The sequence below is a fragment of the Nicotiana tomentosiformis genome, chromosome 9 (genome assembly GCF_000390325.3).
Source record: "Nicotiana tomentosiformis chromosome 9, ASM39032v3, whole genome shotgun sequence".
NCBI lineage: Eukaryota > Viridiplantae > Streptophyta > Magnoliopsida > Solanales > Solanaceae > Nicotiana > Nicotiana tomentosiformis.
This window is the reverse complement of record NC_090820.1, coordinates 70,572,149-70,594,057: the sequence shown is the minus strand read 5'-3', so window position 1 is coordinate 70,594,057 and position 21,909 is coordinate 70,572,149. Positions and strand designations below refer to the sequence as shown.

General features: G+C 37.4%; 1 long non-coding RNA gene across 1 annotated transcript; it reads right to left on the bottom strand.

Annotated features, from left to right (window-relative positions):
• Positions 1-760: 760 nt before the first annotated feature.
• LOC138899396 (uncharacterized) lies at positions 761-18,426 on the bottom strand. Its single transcript, XR_011410895.1, has 3 exons — positions 18,047-18,426; positions 15,495-17,773; positions 761-1,025 (listed from the first exon to the last, which is right to left on the bottom strand). It is a non-coding gene; the product is annotated as an uncharacterized lncRNA (long non-coding RNA).
• Between the last annotated feature and the right edge of the window lie 3,483 nt (positions 18,427-21,909).

Sequence of the window (21,909 nt, the reverse complement as noted above, 5' to 3'; positions counted from 1 at the left end):
CACCACATCACAGATAAAGATTCCACCACGCTCGAAAATACCAAGTCTCATTACTCCATCAACCCAAACATGAACATTCTTAATCCGATTGCCTTTCCTCCGCTGGAAATAAAACACTGAACCTCTGAATCATGCATTGAGAAAAACCTCCTTTCGAATCATTCACTGCCCTTACACGTAGACAAGTATCCTACCATTATATCAATAATGTGCTACAACAACTCATAGATATCGTAGTAACCCGTGCACAGTCTCGAAACCATAGAAAATACAAATACTAAGCTGGAACAAAAAAACATCCTTCCGCAAGGCGACGACATTAGCCAGTCAAATATGCAGGGAGAAATATCATGCACTACATTTGTAGTGCCATTAAAATTCCTCCATTCCCAATTTATAAAAAGCGCTTCACATCGTATAAGATTGAATATGAAAGAAACGCCTCAAACAAATGAAATCGCACGATGAGGAATCAAGAAAGGGAAGTGCTCCTAACAACCCTATAGCCTCTCGAAGATAAGTACAGACGTCTCCGTACCGATCCGCAAGACTCTACTAGAGTTGTTCATGACTCGTGAGACCTATATGAACCTAACGCTCTGATACCAAGTTATCACGACCTAAATTCTATTAGAGATCGTGATGGCGCTTAACACCGCTGTCAGGCCAACCAACAATAATTGATTAACTTAATTACTCATTTTAGTATTTTTGAAATCATAATTACCTTCAATTAAATAGTAAGAAATAGACTTTACAAAGTAAATGATAGTATTTTCACAACTTATAATACTGAACAACCCATAAGTACACCCCCAAAACCCGATGTCACAAGTGCATGAGCATCAACTAGGAAGTAAAATAAAATATAGCATCTATCCGGAATACAAATTAGACATGAAAAATATATAAGTAACTCTGAAGGAGACTCTGCTGGTTGCGGATCGTAATAGGCGATGCAGCTCACCTAAGTCCCCCCAATAACCGCGCCTCTGCCCTCACAAGGCCACTAGATATATATGTACCTGCACAAAAATGTGCAGCAAGTGTAGTATGAGTATGTAAATTAACGCGTACCTAGTAATTATCCTGTCTAACCTCGAAGAAGTAGTGACGAGGGGTTGACTCCGACACTTACTATAGGCTAACAATAAAATACAGATATTATACTTAAGCACGGATTGCAAGAAATAGTTGTAAACACAATAACAAGAAGTGAGTGAACAATTCTTTTATTAATAGAAAATTTTCCAAATTTATTCTCGTCATCTAACATTTTGTATCTCAGGCCAATGAAGCAATATCAATTATTATTAATTCCAAAGATTTATCATGCGCAAATCATGCCGAGTTCATACGACTCGATCTAACATAAATATTTAAAATGTGCACTGCCGAGGGTCGAACGACGCAAACCATAGATGCATCTATTTGCTACCGAGGTGTTCGGCCCGCTCCACAAAAGAGTAAATATATTTACAACAACCAATTCCAGATTTATTAAGGGGCAATTAGTTAAGGGAATACCAAATTCTCATTAACGGTCAAGAAAATGAAGTTTAGCCTTTTACAATTCCTTTATCAAGTTTCAATATGATTTAAGCAATTAAATTAACAAGTAGGGCGCAAATATCATAAGTATAACATGATTTGGATCCTAAACTACCCGAACATAAGCATAATAGTAGCTACGCACGGACTCTCGTCACCCCGTGCGTACGTAGCCTCCACAAATAGAACCACATATTAAATAAACTTACCTATGGGGTTAATTCCCTCTTACAAGTTTCGAAAAGAGACTTACCTCGCTCCGAAATTCCATAACCGGCTCCAAAGCCTTTCCAACAACTCAAACCGATGCACATCGCTCCAAAACTAGTCAATAAATGTGCAAATCCATAAATATATACTCTAATACTCCTTAAAATCTATTTTACAACAATTTCTAACTCCGCTCGAAAAGTCGATAAAAATCACCCTCGGGCCCATGTGCCCGGATTCCGAATTTTTTTAGCGATAGTCGTTACCCATAACAATACGAACTCAAATATATACTGTATTCTCAATTTCATGTTCAATTTCGTGGTCAAATTCCAAAATTACCAAATTCTAGGTTTTCTATCAAAAATCCCACTTCTACAAATTTTCATGCTTAAATCCGTATAAAAACCATGTATTTAACTTAAAATAGGTAGGAATAACTTAACTTGACATAGATGATGAAACCCCCCAATTGAAGCTCTCCAAAAATTGCCTAACCAAGAGAGAATTGAAGAAAATGGGCCAAATCCCCGTTTTAAAGAAACCTCACTGCCCAGCACAAATTCCATTTTTGCGATGCGAAAGTCGCTTCTGCGACAGCCGCTTGTGCGGCTCCAAGTCTCGCACCTGCAAGAAACCAAGCCAAGATTGTTGGTCGCTTCTACGGCCCTCATGCGCATCTGCGCCCACGCTTCTGCGGCTCTTCGTGCGCAGGTGCGGTCCTGCTTCTGCGAAACTTGACCGCATCTGCGGTCCCAACCTTCCCCGGTCAATTTCGCTTCTGCGCCCCTTCTTGCCCTCTTCTGCGGCTCCGCACCTGCGGCCAAAACCTCACAGGTGCAGTTACACCAAATACCAGCTGCCTCATCATTCCTTTAGTCCAAAAGTTGATCCATTAACCATCCGAAATCCACCGGAGGCCCTCGGGACCTCAACCAAATATACCAACACATCCCAAAACATGACACAAACTTGCTCGAGGCCTCAAATCACATCAAACAATGCCAAAACCATGAATCTCATCTCAATTCAAGCTTAATGAACTTTAGAACTTCAAAATTCTACATTCGATGCCGATACCTATCAAATCATGTTCGATTGTCCTGAAATTTAGCATACAAGTCATAATTGACATTATAGAGCTACTCCAACTTCCAGAATTAGAATTCCACCCTGATATAAAAAATTCCACTCCTGGTCAAACTTTCCCAAAAACCTTTAAATTCACAACTTTCACCAAATGACTCCAAAATGACCTACGGACCTCCAAATCCACTTCCGAACGTGCTCCTAAGGCCAGAATCATCATACGGAGCTATTCCCAGACTCTTAATCCAAAACGGACATCGATAACATTGAAATGCACTTCGACCCAAATTTTTGAAATTCTTCCAAATGTCAACTTTCCACAATAGGCGCCGAAATGCTATCGGGTCATCCAAAACCTGATCCGGATATATGCCCCAATACAAAATCATCATACAAACTTGTTGGGACCTTGAAATCCCGATTTTGAGATCATTTACTCCAAAATATACCCTTAGCCAACTCTTCCAACTTAAAGCTTCTGAAATTAGAATTTTCTCTCCAAATCAACTCCGAATTTCCCGAATTTTAATTTTGACCATACGCACAAGTCATAATACCTAAAGTGAAGCTACGCATGGCCTCAAACTGCTAAATGATGTGCTAGAGCTCAAAACGACCGATTGGGTTGTTACATATGGTGTTCAGGCCAAATATTGACTCGTTTGTCATTATCTTCATTTATGACATTTTGATCTACTCACGTAGCACGAAGGAGTATGAGCAACATTTGTGAGTGGTGCTTCAGACCTTGCGGGAACATAAGCTATATGCTAAGTTCTCCAAGTGTGAGTTTTGGCTCGATTCTGTAGCATTCTTGGGGCATGTTGTATCAGGCGAGGGTATTAAGGTGGATCCCAAGAAGATTGAGGCAGTTCACAGTTTGTCTCATCCTACTATGGCAACTGAGATTAGGAGCTTCTTGGGGTTAGCAGGTTATTATCGCCGATTTGTGGAGGGTTTCTCATCTATTGCAGCACCTTTGACTAGATTGATCCAGAAGGGTGATCCGTTCCATTGGTCTGATGATTGTGAGACGCGCTTCCAGAAGCTCAAGACAGCTTTGACTACAACACTAGTTCTAGTGTAACCTTCCGGCTCGGGGATGTATACTGTGTATTGTGATTCTTCATATGTTAGTTTGTGTTATGTATTGATGAAGGAAGGGTGAGTTATTGCATATGCTTCACGCCAGCTGAAGCCCCATGAGAAGAATTATTGTGTGCATGATTTGGAGTTGGCCGCGATTATTCGTGCTCTTAAGATCTGGAGGCATTATCTTTATGGGGTGTCCTATGAGATTTACATTGATCATCACAGCTTGCAACATTTGTTCAAACAAAGGGATCTCAATTTGAGGCAGTGCAGATGGCTTGAGTTACTGAATGATTATGACATCAACATTCTTTATCATCCGGGCAAGGCGAATGTAGTCGTGGATGCCTTGAGCAGAAAGGCAGAGAGTATTGGTAGCTTGGCCTTCATTTCAGCAGAGGCGTGGCCACTAGCTTTGGACATTCAGTCCTTGGATAACAGACTTGTGAGGTTGGATATTTTAGAGCCCAACCAAGTTCTTGCATGCGTCGTTTCCTAATCTTCACTATTGAAGTAGATCAAGGCTCGATAGGTTGATGATCCGCACTTGTTGGTCCTCAGAGAGATGGTACAATATGGTGGTTGCAAAGAGGTTACTATCGGCGAGGATGGTGTTCTGCGACCCCAGGGTCGTCTATGTGTTCCTAATGTTGATGGCTTGAGGGAGAGGATTTTAGAGGAAGCACATAGTTCTCGATATTCCATTCACCCAGGTGCTATGAAGATGTATCGCACCCTGAGGCAACATTATTGGTGGCGGCAGATGAAGAAAGACATAATTGCGTATGTAGCTAGGTGCCTAAATTACTAGCAGGTTAAGTATGAGCACCAGAGGCCAGGTGGCCTACTCCAGCAGATGACTATACATGAGTGGAGGTGGGAGCGCATTACTATGGATTTCGTAGTTGGGTTGTTGCGGACCTTACGGAAGTTCGATATAGGTTGGGTCATTATTGACAGATTGACCAATTCGGCACACTTCATTCCGGTTGTGACTACGTATACTTAAGAGAGGTTGGCCCAGATTTATATTCAGGAGATAGTTCGGTTGCACGGTGTGCCAATTTTCATCAAATCAGATAGAGGCCCTCAGTTTACTTCACATTTTTGGAGAGCAGTACAAAGTGAATTGGGGAACCGTGTAGAGCTCAGCACAGCCTTTCATCCACAAACCGACGGGCAGTCGGAGCGGACAGTTCAGATTTTGGAGGATATGCTCTTGGCATGTGTGATTGACTTTGGAGGTCAGTGGGATCATTTATTGCCTTTGGTCGAGTTTGCTTATAACAACAGTTATCAGTCCAACATTGAGATGGCTCCATTTGAGGCTTTGTATGTTCTGCGATGTTGTTCGCCCATCGGATGGTTTGCGCCCGGTGAGGCTAAGTTATATGGTACTAATTTGGTGAAGGATGCCTTAGAAAAGGTAAAGTTGATTAAGGAGCGACTTCGTAAAGCACAGTCCAGATAGAAGAGTTACGCAGATCCGAAATCGCGTGATTTATCATTTATGGTGGGTGAGAAAGTTCTCTTGAAGGTTTCACCGATGAAGGGAATCATGAGATTCGGGAAGAAGGGCAAGTTGAGCCCAAGGTTTATAGCCCCATTTGAGGTGTTGAGACGAGTTGGGGAGGTTGCTTACAAGCTTGCCTAGCCTCCCAGTCTATCGGGAGTTCATCTAGTTTTCCACGTGTCTATGCTCCAAAGGTATCATGCTGACTTGTCACATGTTTTAGACTTCAGCACAGTTCAGCTAGATAAGAGCTTGAATTATGAAGAGGAACCAGTTGCCATTGCTGATAGACAGGTTCGCCAGTTGAGGTCCAAAAAGATTTCTACGGTAAAAGTCCAGTAGAGGGGCCGACCAGTCGGAGAAGCGACTTGTGAGGCCGAGGAATACATGCGGAGCAGATATCCACACTTATTCAGCACTCCAGGTATGATTCTAGACCCGTTCGAGGATGAACGTTTATTTAAGAGGTGGAGAATGTAACAACCCGACAGGTTGTTTTGCTTTTTAGAACCCCGTTCCCCTAAATAAGACTCCCCAAATGTGCTTTTAGTCTTTTATGACTTGCGGGGATGGTTTGTTTGAGCTTTGGAAGGGTTAGGGATGAAATCAGAACACTTGGTTTCTTAAGTTGGCCTTAAAAGGCTAAGTTTGACTTCGGTCAACGTTTTGAGTAAATGACCTCGGAATTGGAATTTGACTGTTTCAATAGGTTTGTATGATATTTTCGGACTTGGGCGTATGCTCGAGTCGGGTTTTGGATGACCCGGGAGCATTTCGGCGCCTAATAGTGAAAGTTGGTTCTTTGAAGGTTGTTGAAGTTCTTTAAATTTGGTTTGGAGTAGGTTTTGGGGATATTGAGGTCCAAATGGAATTCCGAGACTGGGAATAGTTCCGTAATGTCATTTAAGACATGCACGCAAAATTTGGCGTCATTCCGAGTTGATTTGATAGGAATTGGACGCACAGAAGTATATTTAGAAGTTCTTGAGTTCATGAGTTAATCCATGTATTTTGGCATCCGATTCATGGTTTTGGATGTTATTTCAGTGTTTTGATCACTCGGGCGAGTTTGTATGATATTTTTAGACTTGTGTGGGTGTTTGGTGTGGAGCCCCGAGGGCTCGGGTGAGTTTCAGATGTTCGGGAGGATGAGAAAAATTTTAGTTTTCTGGTGTTTCTTGGCAGCTGTTGCAGGTCTCGCAAACGCGAGAATTTGTTTGCATTTGCGAACCTCGCATTTGCGAGGAAGGATTCGCAATTGCGAAGATGCCTGAGCTGGGCAGTGTTCGCATTTGTGACACTTTGGTCGCATTTGTGACCTTGCAGTGGGAACCCAGGTTCGCATTAGCGATGTGTTTGTCACATTTACGACCTTCGCATTTGCGAACCAGGTGTCACAAATGTGACATCTGCGACCTATACACAGCCTTATTAAATGTGAGACATAGGCCATTTAGCTCATTTTCTTTCATCTCTTGGCCGATTTTTGGAAGGGGGTTTTCACCAAGCACTTTGAGGTAAGTAATTTCTATACAACATGAGTTAAATACATAGCTTATGGGTAGATTATAACATGTAAATTAGTGAAAATCACGGGTTTATGTGAAAACCTAGGTTTTTGATAAAAATTAGATTTTACTATGAAATTTAGTAAAAATAAAATATTTGAGTTCGTGAGGTTATGGATAATAATTTTCTTCGAAACTTTTCGAAATCCGGGGACGTGGGCCCGGGGGTGAATTTTAGGAATCCTGTATTCGGCGTTGGGTAATCCCTTTAATAGTTGGAATATGAACTTTTGAACAGGTATTGATTTATTTTTAAACCATTTGACTAGTTTTGGATTGTTCAGCACCGAATTAAGGGTTTGAGCACAATCTTGGACCGAAAAGTAGGCTTTGAGACGAGGTAAGTCTCTTTTCTAACCTTGTAATAGGGAATTAACCCCATAGGTGAATTTAATTAATATGTCCTTATAATTGTGGGGTTACATACGCACGAGGTGACGAGAGTCCATACGTAGCTACTAATTCTGCTTATGTCCGGGTAAGTTTTAGGGTTACACCATGCTTTGTTGACATCGCTATTTGATTATGCTTACTAATTGCCTTGGATAGAGCTGAGATTGAGGATCTCAATGGCTTTTAATGTTTCTAGCATAATTTTCTTGTTTTGGAAAGAATTGAGGGATAACTTGAGAAATATATGTTCAACCGCATCGCAATTATATTTCGCGAGCGGGGTAAATTTCCACTACACTCATGGGAGCGGGCCGTTCGCCTCGGCAGGTTAATAGATGTATCTATGGTTCATGCCGATCGACCCTCGGCAGTGCATATAGTATATTTTTATGCATTTTGGATCGAGCCGTACGTCCTCGGCATAATTCATGCGAAATGATACTGGAAATTTCAATATGATTGATATTGCTTCATTAGTTTGAAAGATTAAAAATATAAAAGGGGAGAAATTGATTTGGTAAATGCTATCGGTGAAAGGATTATCTATTTTTGATTCTTGCTTCTGAGTTCTAATGTCATTTATATATCCCATGTTTAATTATCAGTTATATACATATATTCTCTATTGTTGACCCATAGTAAGTGTCAAAGTCAACCCCTCGTCACTACTTCATCGAGGTTAGACTAGATACTAACTGGATACATGTTGTTTATGTACTCACGCTACACTTCTGCACTTAATGTGCAGGTTCTGAGGTAGGTGCTTTTGAATATCAGTCTGGCGCGCACACTTGATTACTATTATGAGACTTTGCGGTGAGCTGTCTTTTGAGCCCGTTCTGTAGTAGCCGAAGTCTTCCTTTTTATTTATTTTCTGTCTATTTTGTTTAAAACAGCAGTGTAGTACTCTTTGTATATTCTACTAGTAGTTCATACATTTGTGATACCAGGTCTTGAAAATTTATGTTAGTAGGCACTTGATGGTTTTGGGTTATTTATCTTATCTCACTCGTTTTAAAAATTTTGATCTCTTATTTTTATAAAATTTTCTTTTCTTATTTTGTGCATAAATTGAAAATCAACTACTTTAAATCGTTAAAAGAAAGATCTCGGAGTAAGCTTAAGGCTGGCTTTCCTAGCGGTAAATGTTGGGCGCCATCATGGCCTATAGGAGAAATTGGATCGTGACAGTCTCGATGTATCGTCATAATGTGATACTGGGGCAATTCCTGCGATTGCCGCTTCGTCAAAATCTTCATTCTAGAACTACATGTGGCCTGATCCTCATTAAGCCCGAGTTATGTAAGCAATTCAAAGCCAGAATTCGTCCCCAATATTCCCAAAATCTTCCGAGATTCTTCCTTAACTCAATCCTGCAATTCACAATCCTCATTACTGCAATACATGCCTGAAGTCAGGATAAAATTGGCTTTGGTTCAATTTCTTTATCCGAAAACTCTTTCATCGTCTCCGGTCAAAGAGGGGCAGCTATTGACTGCCAATTTTGACCCTCCCTTTTTAAATTAATTTATTTATACTTACTTATTTACAATAAATATTTTTAAAGTGTTTTCTAGTAAAAAATACATATTTTTACGAATTAATTAAGTATTAATTTTAAAACTAATCGCGTAGTATTAACATAATGTAATTACAAATATATTCAATATTTTAAGATTAAAATAACCCTTATATATACATTACATAAGTCTTATAATTAATTTAATGAATTACTCTTTAATATCTAGTTAATTAGATATGTGAAATTCAAAATTAGTGTTGCAATTTAGAAAACAAAGTATTTTTATAAATAAATTATTAAATAATTAGTAGTATATTTATTAATTATAATTTTACCATATTTTATTGAAAAGTGTTAAGTTTATTTAAATTAAATTCAAAAAGAGATTAAAATACAAAAGGGCTACAATTGCAATTCTTAATCAAATATAAAATGGCTATTCTTCAAATTATTTTCAGCCCAATTGCTAAGGCCCAAACGGAAGAAGTCAGTCCAAACACCCCATCTCCATTCCAATGTGGCAATCTAGGCCACTCTCTTTGCACCAATCAACTCGTGCCACCTCACCTCCCTGTAGCACTCACATAAGAAACACAATGCATCTGAGTCGTTGGTCCATCTAATCAACGACTCACGTTTATTCTCCAATTCTTCTTTTGATGTTAATACCCGCCCCCAAAGATCTCATCCCCATCAGGGCCGTTGATCATCATATCCAACGGCCCAAGCTCTATCTCTCGTCATTTAACCTAGAGACAAACCTCCCAAAACCCTAATAATTTCTCTTTAACACAACCGCCCTCATTTCCTTTTCCTCTCTCTTTTCTCTCATCCCTTCCAACCCACCAGTCATGAAAACCCTGCACAAATCAGTGCAAGGTCACTAGACCTTCAACAAATCGTCCTTCCCTATTTCTCCATCCCCAAATCCAGCTAATTTTCCCTTTTTTCTTTTCAAATCTGAGAGATTAGACGCGGCCAGTAAGGTTGAAACCACATTCTTTTCGATCTTTCAAATCGGACTTATAGATTCGTCTTCTTTGTCCCTAGGTGATGAAGCTAGTGAGTCTAGTTTCCATTTTCGTTGATTAAATTCAAAACCCCCAATTTGAAACCCTAGACCTAAATGATGAAAGTTCATTTCATCTATTTTCTCCACTCGTTCTTCCTAATCGGAGCATGCATGTGCACATTTCAGAGCTTTATCATGAATATTTTGTACCCAAAGGTCAAATGTAGTGACCTGTGGGTTTTGGGGCTTTGTCCAATGGGTTTTCCTTCAATGGTCAATTGCTTTCCACTCAGGTAAAAGTTTCATTCATTTTCCCTCTGTTTCTTTCTGATTTCACTCAATCTTACTGTCATCATCGTTATTTCGTCAATTCCCACTATTATTTTGAATTTGTGAAACCCTAAGAGCCTTAATAGTACTATAAAAGGGGCCTTTAATGTTCTCATCTACCCCGACCTAACACTGGAAAAAAACAACCTAACAACATCTAAGAGCAATTCCGAGATCCCAAACCTAGGATTTCTTACTGATTTCTTTTTTCGTTTCTAAGTACTTTCGTTGCTCCGAGCTTGAAGCCTTGGGGTCTTAAGAAACTAAGAGATATTTCTGTTTGTTCTACTGCCCTCAAAAAGGTCAGTACATTCCTAACTTCTCTCCTTTGATCATCTTATTAGAATGCTATGAACATGCTCATTGTCTTCTATTAATTGTAGTTATTTGTGATGTTATTATTGATATACAAAATGTTATATCTATGTTCATGATAAGGTGCTATTGATTGTAACAACTCTTATATTTGAATCCTAATAGTCTACATGATTAATTTTCCTTAATGTGCTTTAAATGACTTCTCATGTTTTTCTAAACTTCATAGTTTTTCAGTGATGATTCTGTTGTGATCTCTACCTCTAGATATTGTTTCCTGCCTTTTGTTTGTCTTGTGGTTAAGTTTATTATTTGATAGTCCTAACTGAGATCACCTGAAAAGTTCATAAATTCATATCACCCACCATTTAACAGAAGCATGAAAAAATCTAAGTGTTTAGATGTTTTCCTTCTAGACCTATATCTGCCAACTTTGAGGGCAACTTCTAGACTGTCACTATGGCATTCTCATGATTATACCTAACTGTTGATTGCCTCTGTATGAAGCAGTCTTGTTTGAGTTGAACTTTCTTCTTTTCATGAATACCAATAGTTTTATTATATATATATATATATATATATATATATATATATATATATATATATATATATATATATATATTCTATTAAGATTAAGTTATCCTCTTCTTCATGAAATAAGTCATAATCATGTTTGTTATAGTTAACTAGGTAATTGTTGTTAAGCTGAACGTAGTTGTCTCATATTAGTTAAAACCTTCAGTTACATGTTTAACTCAAAACCTATTTGGTGTAGTGCTTTTTCTGTCTTTAATTTCTTTGATGCTACTACTACTTTATAAAGCTTATATTTAGTTGTCAATAAGGTATCTTCCATAAGGTAGGACCTAGTTATTCTTGTTATAATCAAGTGTTGATTGTTAAACTAAGTGTGATTTCTTTATATCTAGATATTAATTTAAGCTATACACATAGGTTAAACTTGTTTTGGCATAATACTTCCCTTATCTGCCACCCCTCTCCCTTCATAACATGTTTAACTTGATTCTGTAACATGTAAAGTTCCCCTATCTGTATAAGATTACAACCTCGCTTGAAGTATCTATGTATAATTGACTGAATGTTGTAGGTTCCCTTGTTTGGCTTCCAGATCCCATGCTTGTTTTGAACTGCACTCAGTTCTCTCTTCTACTATTCTGAAATTGAATCTGATTTTTAATCTTGTTAGAAGTTTTCCACTGCTACTATCTGAGCATAATGGCTTATTTGAGATTAATACTATTATTAATATAATCATGTTGACCCCTATAGGGATTCCATGACCAAATCTATGAACTTGTAGTCGTATTGAGAGTTTTGATCATGTTTCTGATATATTTTGGTAACTTCTATAAAAGTTTCTAGTTGTGACTATTTGCCTAAACCTTTATTAATACCTCTTAAAATTCCAAGTAGTGTTACTAATCCATGCATGTGCTAGTAGCAAACTAATCAGTTCATAGTTTGTTTGCCAAGGCAGGAGCATTTGTATTTCTTGTGTTGCTACATATATGAACTATGTATAGCTTACCTTCCCCTTGAATGTGTTTTTTCCCTAATGCTTAGACCTTTAACAATATGTTATGATGTTTCTGCTTCTCTCCTATATGTGCTCGAAGTATGACTTTTAGGTTTTCCTGATATGTGTATTGTTCATTTGGTATCAAATATAGTCTTTGTGCCTTTATGTTATTCTGTTAGAAGGGAGAGTGTACTTTTGTGGTAAGTGATACTATAGAATTTTGTTTACATTGAAAGGGCCTCATTGGAATTTAAACCCATAAGGAAAAATATATTGTTAGTGGTTAGGGGTATTTGGGAGTGGATTTTAACTCTAAGTGGAGCTGCTTTCCCCGGCACAAACATTGCCATGGGCCTCGAGTCCCTTGGGAACTTTGAAGCATCTGAGGATTCAAAGGGGGCATCGACCTTGAGTAGAGCTCCCTCCTTAGCCTTTAATTCATTGACACTTTTGGTTCTTTAAGGGTTTAGTGTTTAATGACAATGAAAGGTTTTCAATGTAAATTATTTTTCATGTATGACCACCATATTAGTATAATTTCTCATAGCGTTAGACTATTGATAATTTTAATATATTTGGTTCCAGACGTCTGTTTATATATAGTTCATAGACGGTTGAATATGCTGAAAATATGGAGCATGTATCTAATGATTTTCTCTTTTCTTTTGGACATGTACATTATTTGGGCCTACTAAGTTCCTATGAAACTCATGCCCAATCCCAGCCTTGTTGCACTTTTCTAGAGAGTCCAAAATCAGCTGTAGCCGCATCTCATTACTGCTGGGCCTGCCTTCTTGAGGCTCAATTACTAGAGTCTAGTCCTCTTTCCCTCAATTACTTTGTTACTATATATTGCTTCCTTAATCTAGTTTACTGCTTCATTACCTTTTATCTACTTTCTTGTTGCTTTGTCGAATCTTTGTTGTCATGTATACAATACTCACATATTAGATTATATACTTTATTTTCATGCTTTAACATCATATGAAACATAGGCAAGCTTTAAATAATATAGGATTTAAAAGGAATTAGTTAGTAATTAATCCTCACTTCGCTAATTATAATTCACTCATATCATTACTATGTTCTCGCTCACTTTTTCTTTTCTTAAAAGATTTTGAAGCGCAAAACTTAGTAAAAATAGCTGCCCATTTTCAAAAGAAAATTAGAATTGAATCGCAAGCTTTACTATCATAAGGCAAATCGGAATTTTCATAAAAGGTGAAGTACTGTCACCCCAAAAGGATTTTCAAAAGACCGCTTTTCCTTAACGTTTTAAAAGCCAAACTATATCTTAGGCTCACTTTTCAAACACCTTTTAGAATTACATGAACACCTATTCCCTAAATCAAATGTTTTCATAACTTAACTTCTTTTCACAAGCTTTATAAAATATAGAACATTTACATACATATTTCAAAACTTTTTTAACTATATATACCAACATAGACTCCTTTATAAATTCACAACCTTTTAAGGATCTCATGTTCCTTTTATTAATATCATGCTTTCCCTTATATATATAGTAGGACGTGCTCTTTAATAGTAATTAAGCATAGTACAAATAATTGATCCCTTAAAATTAGTCTAAGTCCCATGGAGCTACCTCAGACAGATTTTAAGGGGTGCCTAATACCTTCCCCTTAGAAGAACAAGAACCCTTACCCATAATCTCACCGGTTAGCAGACCAATAATAAATGTGACTTATTAATTAAATAAGTACCCTAGTATACCTTTAAATATTAGGTGACAACTCTCTTTTATCAACAACAAAGAAACTACAAGTTGAATATTATTTTGTGTAGTGCAAAATAGGGTGCAACATCGGGGACATTGTGGTTAATTTCCATCTAAAGGTGAAAGGGTTAGTAAGTGTTTTCTCCAGATCTTTAGCGTATTATCTGGATTGGTTCGTCGTTCCACAAAAGACATGTCGTTGGGTGCATGACCTGTTGACATTACATTGGATATCCTAATTGTGAGTCAATACCAAGGACTGACGCACCTAAAGTTTATGCAGTATGACCTATGTTTTCTAAGAGTAGAGTGTTACCTAATGTTGGATTTGGACTGAATAACTGCGAGATATTATGTCAGTTGGCCTGACAAAGTCGTTCTATAAAGCTAGAGTGTTTTGAAAGAAGGTTCGGAGGGGTGTAAAAGATAACCCTAGCATGTCATTCGTGTGTGATTGTGTACGGCCATTACTCGAGAAGAAAGATGTGATGACAATGTATAAAGCGGTAATAAATAATTGTGGCAAAGTACCAATAAACAAGTAAGCATGTTAAAAAGCATAAGCAAGTGGAATAAAGCGGGTAAGCATGTATTTTCAAGTTAAGCATAATTAAAGTAGAATATAACAAACATCCCCAAATTTCAAGTCTAGCCTAAATCTGCTAAGTTCAGAACCTAAGTGTAAGAATCCCCAACTGAGTCGCCATGTTGTTGCACCCTATTTTTCACTCATCAATACAAAATATAACTAATGATTCTTCTGAAGTTGATAAAGAGAGTCGTCACCTAATATTTTAAGGTATACTAGGGAACCTATGGGTTTATAAAATCATTATCCTAATGGTCTACTAACCGGTGAGATTTGGGTAAGGGTTCTAGTTATTCTAAAAGGTGTTTGGCACTCCTCAAAATCTACCTGAGGTAGCTCCTTAGGATTAGGCTAGGTTTGAGGAAAGAAGTGTCCATATTCGTCTTAATCAGATGCTTAAATTCTATAAAAATGTATGCTTATATGTTGAAAACTAGATATGCTTTTAAAAAATCTTGTAAAGAACTCTTTGTTTGAAAGAAAGTTGAGGGTGCGTTTTACAAAGATAATTATCTATTTAAAACTTAGTAGAGTGAGGGACTATTTGAAAATATACCTTGAGTTAGAATAGGGACTCCTTACTTGAAAATCAATTGTATTGAGAAAGTCTTGTGTTTTTGAAACTCATTGACATACACCAGTTTATACATGTCGGCTATGTTTGTTTTTTTATTTTGTGATGCAACTTTACAATTATTCTTTTTGCAATTCTGATTTTCAAAGAGATTTCGGGTTGCTTTTGAAATATGTCAAAGTCCAAACTTATTGAAAATTGTTAATGATAACAAGATAAAGCCTTTCATTGTCAAAGATACTTTGGAAATTAATTAGTGATTCAACATTATCAGACCTAAAGTGAGCAGAATTTCTAACTTGATTTTACCTATAAGCCTTGGTTTGCCTACTTCCCTAAAGAAGATCAAATTATCAAAGATATCCAATAATGTAGTTAGTCATTCTGGGACAGATATATATATAAGATAACAAACAACACGAACAGAGTTAAAAATAAATGAGGGACAGAGGTCAGACTCTTGCCGGTTTGGGCTTGGTTAAACTTAACCAGGCCCAGCAGCACTTGGGCTAAGCGACAGACTCCTATGCGTGACAGGGGAGCGGGCTGGACTGGACTAGACTTTGGGCCTGAGTTTCCAATGGAACTCAGTAGGCCCAAGTCAAAACATGCACCAAAAAAAGGATCATTAGTGTATATCAAATGAAATAAGATAGAGATGAAGTCAAATAATAAAAAAGGACTAAAGAATGCAATGGGACATATTTCATTTATTTTAATCCTATGAGTATTAATAGGAATTAATGATTAAAGGCTTCGTATAAATCCTTATTTATGGATATTATTCCCCTTTGAGCCCTTGGCACTTTAGAGTTCACGAGGGTCTCACGGACCCTGAGTAGTGCTTGTGTCAAGGAGAGGGATCATAACCACAACAAGTTTTCACATCCAAATACCATTAATCACCTACTTCTAATCTTACTCAAAGGCTTAAACACAAATGAATGAAATAAAAGAGTAACTCATACTACTAATATACAAATCGTAGGTACAAGAGTCCTGATGAGCATTTTACAAATTCAAACACACACAAAATTCGACAACTGTGGAAAAATAAGGCACTGCAGTTCATCATCAAAGCACAATAGCAGCTAAAGGCACAGTATTGACTGAACGGGGATTCAAATCAAAGTATAGGATAAAGTGTAGGCATGAGATCACTGTTGTGACACAATATCACAAAGTACAGGTAGTAGGCATGCTTCACTACTCATGTTTCTTAGGATTAGAAATGTTAATAGGCAAGTACTAAACAGAGAGGAGTTCAGGTACATGTTCTGTTGGTTTCACTTTAGGGTTGATGCTCAAAGTTCTCTTAGGCAAGTTCAGATTATAAGAATAGGTGTCAAATACTTCTAAGTCTAAGAGCAGGCATACATCTCACTAAGACCTAATCACCATAATAGTTAAACTGGAAAATCATAATATATTAACACACAGATGTGCAAACAGATTCACTTAGTACATGAGTTAATGTACAGGTCATAATAATAGCATGGCATAGCTTAATAGTTAAAAATATTTAAACAAGGACAGATCATTAGGGTCAGTCTCTTATAGGATCACTTACTCAAACCATTTCCTTACCACAGAAAGATTTGGACTACTATAGGTGAACACAGAGATGTAAGGATAGGCTTCTTCAAGCTGTTGTCATGAAATACCCTATGGGCACAACAGTACTAATACAACAGATGTGAACTCAGGTGTAGAAACTAAGGAGAGTCATGACAGCAAAGAGTTTCATATAGCAGGGTTCAAGTAATCAGGAAATGGTATTCATTCAAGAGATTGATCACATTCAAATCTTCTAACACATTGATAGAGTTCCTTATATGATCTCTTTTGTTTCCAATTATCATAAGAAGCATACAGAAATCATTCCATTAATATATTATGAACAGAGTACTAACTAAGTCAAGACAAGTCATCACTAGCACAATCATATTCCTAGAACTAAGGCAAAAATAGCACAACACAAACATTAAGGTGGCTTGGTGTTAACAAGTTAACAGTGTTCCCAAGAGAAGCTTAACGGTCTGATTTTAGAACTAGTTGCTTAACTAACATATTATATACAATATTGTTAACATAGTATTTAACAAAGACTTAACAGAGTCTAAGAATAACAGCTATACACAGATTACTGGGTATGTAGAATAAGCAGTTTATCACTCTCACACTTATCAACAAAGACTTAATAAAGTAGACAGGTTGAATACACGACATGAAGTACAGAGAATATATCTATAAGATTAACATAATGTCACAAGTTGGAGGGTCGAATAACCTAGAGGTACAGAAGCACAAAGAGAGGTTCAAGAGCATGATTCAACTAGCCTAGCAAACATGATTGTACTCAGGCTATTCTTTTGATTCACATAATATCATTAACATAAGGTTTTAGCATGAGAGAATATTAACACAAAACACTTCCAACTAACTAAGTCATGATAGATAGAGTTTATTAGCAACATCAAAACAACATAGCTTAACTAGAAAGTCTGCAACTTAATAGTGAGGAAAAAATACAAGATAAGGCATAACAAGTATAATATATGTCACAAACAACAGATTACTAACAAAGAAAACATCACGAACACAAGCCTACATAATTGAAGTGAGATAAAGGGGATCAGTGTGCACTAACCTTATGCGGGGCCGCAAACCAAGAAAAAGTGATTCAATAGCTGTTTAAGAGACCCCAATTCAAAACCAGTGCCACATTGAACTCGAACTGGAGAAGATAAAATAAAATAGAAAGTTTAGTGAGTACTTAGTGAGAAACTTTGAACATTAACATTTTTATTTCTTTCTTTTTGTGTTTCGGAGAGAGTTAGATGTGTTGTTAGGTGAAGACATTGAATGCCCCTTTTATAGTGGCATTCAAGCCACTTAGGGTCATCCGGAAGATTCAAAATCGATGGTGGAAAGTGACGATTGCATGGATGATGATAGAAATAGAGGTGAAATCAGTGAAGAATAGAGGTGAAAACATCATAGAAATTACCTGGGCATGAGGGTCGACCGTTGAAGCCTTTGGACTACCGGTCAAACCATAATATCCAGAGGTCACTGCATTTGACCTATGGATAAAGAATAACAATGAAGAAATTGGAGATAAACAACCATGCATGCCATTGATTTGAAAGATCGAAGGAAGAACAAACGATTTTCAGTAGCATCTTTTAGGTCTGGGGTTCAATTTGGGGAACTTGAAATTTATTGATGAAAATGGAAGTATCGGTAGGATTCGCGGATGTATGGGACATATTGAGTGATTTGGAGTTTGAATTTGTGACCTTGCACAAATTTGTACAATAATTTATGACTGACGAGGTCAGATGGGATAAGAGAAAAGAAAGAGAATTGAGAAAGAGAGGCGGTTGGGTATGGTTGAGAATGAATGAGGGTTTAGGGGGTCTCTAAGGATTAAAAATGAAAGACTGAATCTGAGCCGTTGGATCTCTTCATCAACGGTTTCAATTTTTTAGAAGATGAGAATTGATAAAATGATTATTAGGGAAAAAAGGGGGAGCCTTGGATCTGTGTGATCCAACGGTTGAGACATCGCCTGGAAAAAGATTTAAAGAACATTAAAAACGGGTATTAATGTGAATCATTGATGATTTGGATCAACGGTCCAGATCTGTTGTATTTGTTTTGTGAGTGTGAAAGATAGGCGGCGTGGCATGATGCCATTGGCTGAAATGTAATGGCATGGATTGCCAGCATAGGATAGAAGAGGTGGTTCTCAGGGGTTTGGGCTCGTGTGTTTTGGGCCAAAATGGCCCATCTAGACTTAAACACATAACCATATTGAGTTTAATTGATTAATTTCAATTGTAGCCTTTTGATTTTTTAACCCCAATAAAATTAACTTAATTAAACTTAATTAATTTTAATTAAATGTAAAATATAATTATCAAATATATTGTAAATTACTATAACTAAATATTTATTAAAACACTTCATTTATTGAATTGTGAACTAATTTAGTTAATGTAAAGTAAATACGGTAATTTAAAGACTAGTTCATTAAATTACTTGTAAAACTTGTTTATTAAAATATAAAGATTATTTTAATAGTGCAGAATAGTAAAAGTAATTTATTTAATAATATTTAATATAAAATTGCTATTAATTCAACAATATTAGTTATTATTATCAATTATATTTTATAACAAATAGGTGTTATTGATTAGAAAATATTTTACCACAACTATTGCTTGTTAATAAGCATAACTAATTTAGTTTTAAAAGGGAGGATCATTGGTCGTCAACAACGTTCGCAATGGGTAAATTCAGTTGGCAGAATCCTTTTCTTCTGCCACGACCCAAAATCCCACCATAGGAATCGTGATGGCACCTAGTCTCTAAAACTAGGTAAACCTAACAAATGAAGAGATCTAACATATATAACCAACTTACTATATAAATCTTAAACTGATAAATGAAATAACATAACTAAAACTGAACAAACGTTATAAAATCCCCATAACCCGGTAGTACAGAGTAATAAGGTCTACTGACATACACTATAATTTCTATATAAAATACTGTTCGCAGGCCTTAGAGTCACATTTAGACTCCGAGGACTGCGAACGTCAAGCATGTATACCTTAAAGTCTCCAGCCGCGCAGACACAACTCTCAAAACCAACACGATCATAATTACCTGGATCTGCATAAAACTGTGCATAAACGTAGCATGAGTACACAACAGCGATACCCAGTAAGTATCAACACTAACCTCGGTGGAGTAGTGACGAGGTAAGTTGAGACACTCACTACACATAAAAACCGTGCAACATATTAACATAAAACTAGCAATGGAAAGAATATCAATGTAAGGCTAACAACATAAATATTATTAATATAAAACCAACAAGGGATTAATAGAAACAGAAATGGCAGCAAAATGTAAACGGGTAATAAAGCAGCAAAGTAATCAAAACATAGTAAAAATGTGGATGAGTTCAATTTGGGGGAAAAACTGCCCCGTTCAAGTAATCAAGTCCTTCCAACATATGATGCACAACAAGAATTATCCTGGGGCACCACATCTCATAACCACAAATCATTAGCCACAATTCCGAATCTTACACGCATGGCACCTCGTGCCCACATTACCAAATCACTTTTGCACGGCAAAGTCCATGTGCTACCATGTACATTGTATCCCTGTCAAATGCTAATTAAAATGTTTGATAGATTTATTTAAATACAATAAGGCATAATAACAATCTTGAGTAAAGAAGGCGTCAAATGAGAAAATGAGTTTATTTTAGAAACCAAATAAAGTGAAATAATGTACAATTTATTAAAAAAGGATATCAAATGAGTTTAGTTTAGAAATAATTAGGGTAAAGAAAATAATATTCTTAAATAAAATAAAGAATCAAATAAGTGAACGAGTTAAATTTAGAATTAGTTAAAGTAAAGTGTGATAATAATTTTTAAGTAAGGTAAAACATTAGGTAAGGTGTAACGACCCGACTGGTCGTTTTGAGCTATAGCGCGTCATTTAGATATTTGGGGCCATGAGTAGCTTCGCTTCATGCATTATGACTTGTACGTGTGGTCGGAATTGAATTTCGGGAAGTTCAGAGTGGTTTCAGAAGGAAAATTCTCAATTCAGAAGCTTTAAGTTGGAAGAGTGGACCAAGGTTTGACTTTTGAGTAAATAACCTCGGAATCAATATTTGAATATTCCAATAGGTTCGTTTGATGATTTCAGACTTGGGCGTGTGTTCGGGTTAAGTATCAGGTGGTTCGGGGGAATTTCGATGCTTGTTGTGGAAAGTTAACATTTTGAATATTTTAGAATTTTCTAAGTTTGATTTGAAGTGGTCTTTGATGTTATCAATGTCCATTTGGGGTTCCGAGGGTTGGAATAGGTTCATATCATAATTTGTGACTTGTGCGTAAAGTTTGGCGTTATTCCAGAATATTTAAGTATGAATCAGATGCGTTAGTCGAAGTTTGAATATTTAAAGAAAGGTTTTGATCGTCGATTCATAGTTTTGATATAGTTTGGTGTGATTTGAAGCTTCGACTAAGTTTGTATCATGTTTTAGGATGCGTTGGTACGGGTGCGAATCATATTGGAATCGGGTCGAGTTTTAGACTTAAAGAATTGCTGAAGCTTAAGGCTTCTGGTATGATCGCACCTGCGAGGTTTTTGGCCGCAGGTGCGAGACCACAAAAGCGGCCAAGGGGTCGCAGAAGCGGTTCTGGGTGGCATGGGCAGTTGTCACAGGTGCGAGCAGGATTTCCACAGATGCGGGTTGGGAAGGCGTGGCTGGCTTCGCAGAAGCAGATGGGATCATGCAGGCGCGAAAGCATAGAAGCGAGGGAAGGTCCGCAGAAGCGACCTCGCAGGTGCGTGCTTTGGGCCACAGGTGTGGCTGGTCAGGTGTGGGCAAGGATGCGGTTTTGAGGCCCTCATTTGTTGAGGAAGAGTAAGAGGCCTCTGTCCCAAAGCCGGTAAAAGATAATAAGATGAAAATAGCCCTTGTCCTCGAAGATCAAAAACCAAAGAAGAGGACGGTCGTAAGCCGAACAAGAATATTATTCCTTTGACCGTAGAATCAGTTCTGCGTCTAAGGGATGAAGAAGAGGAAGAAGAAGAGAACGATGGGTCTGCTCTGGCGGCCCGAACAAAGAAGACCACTGATGCTCCACAGGCAGTTGGATCGATGGTGGTTCATAAGGCTCCGCCTCGAACTGAGGATATATCGGAGAGAGATTCGGGCAGAGTCCCCTAGTTGCTGGAGATCAAAGGTGTTTCCTATCGAAGCCGACGGATGGGGGATATGTCTGAAGGGGCTCTTCCCGAATCTTTTTGAACCGAATAGAATGCCCCAGATAA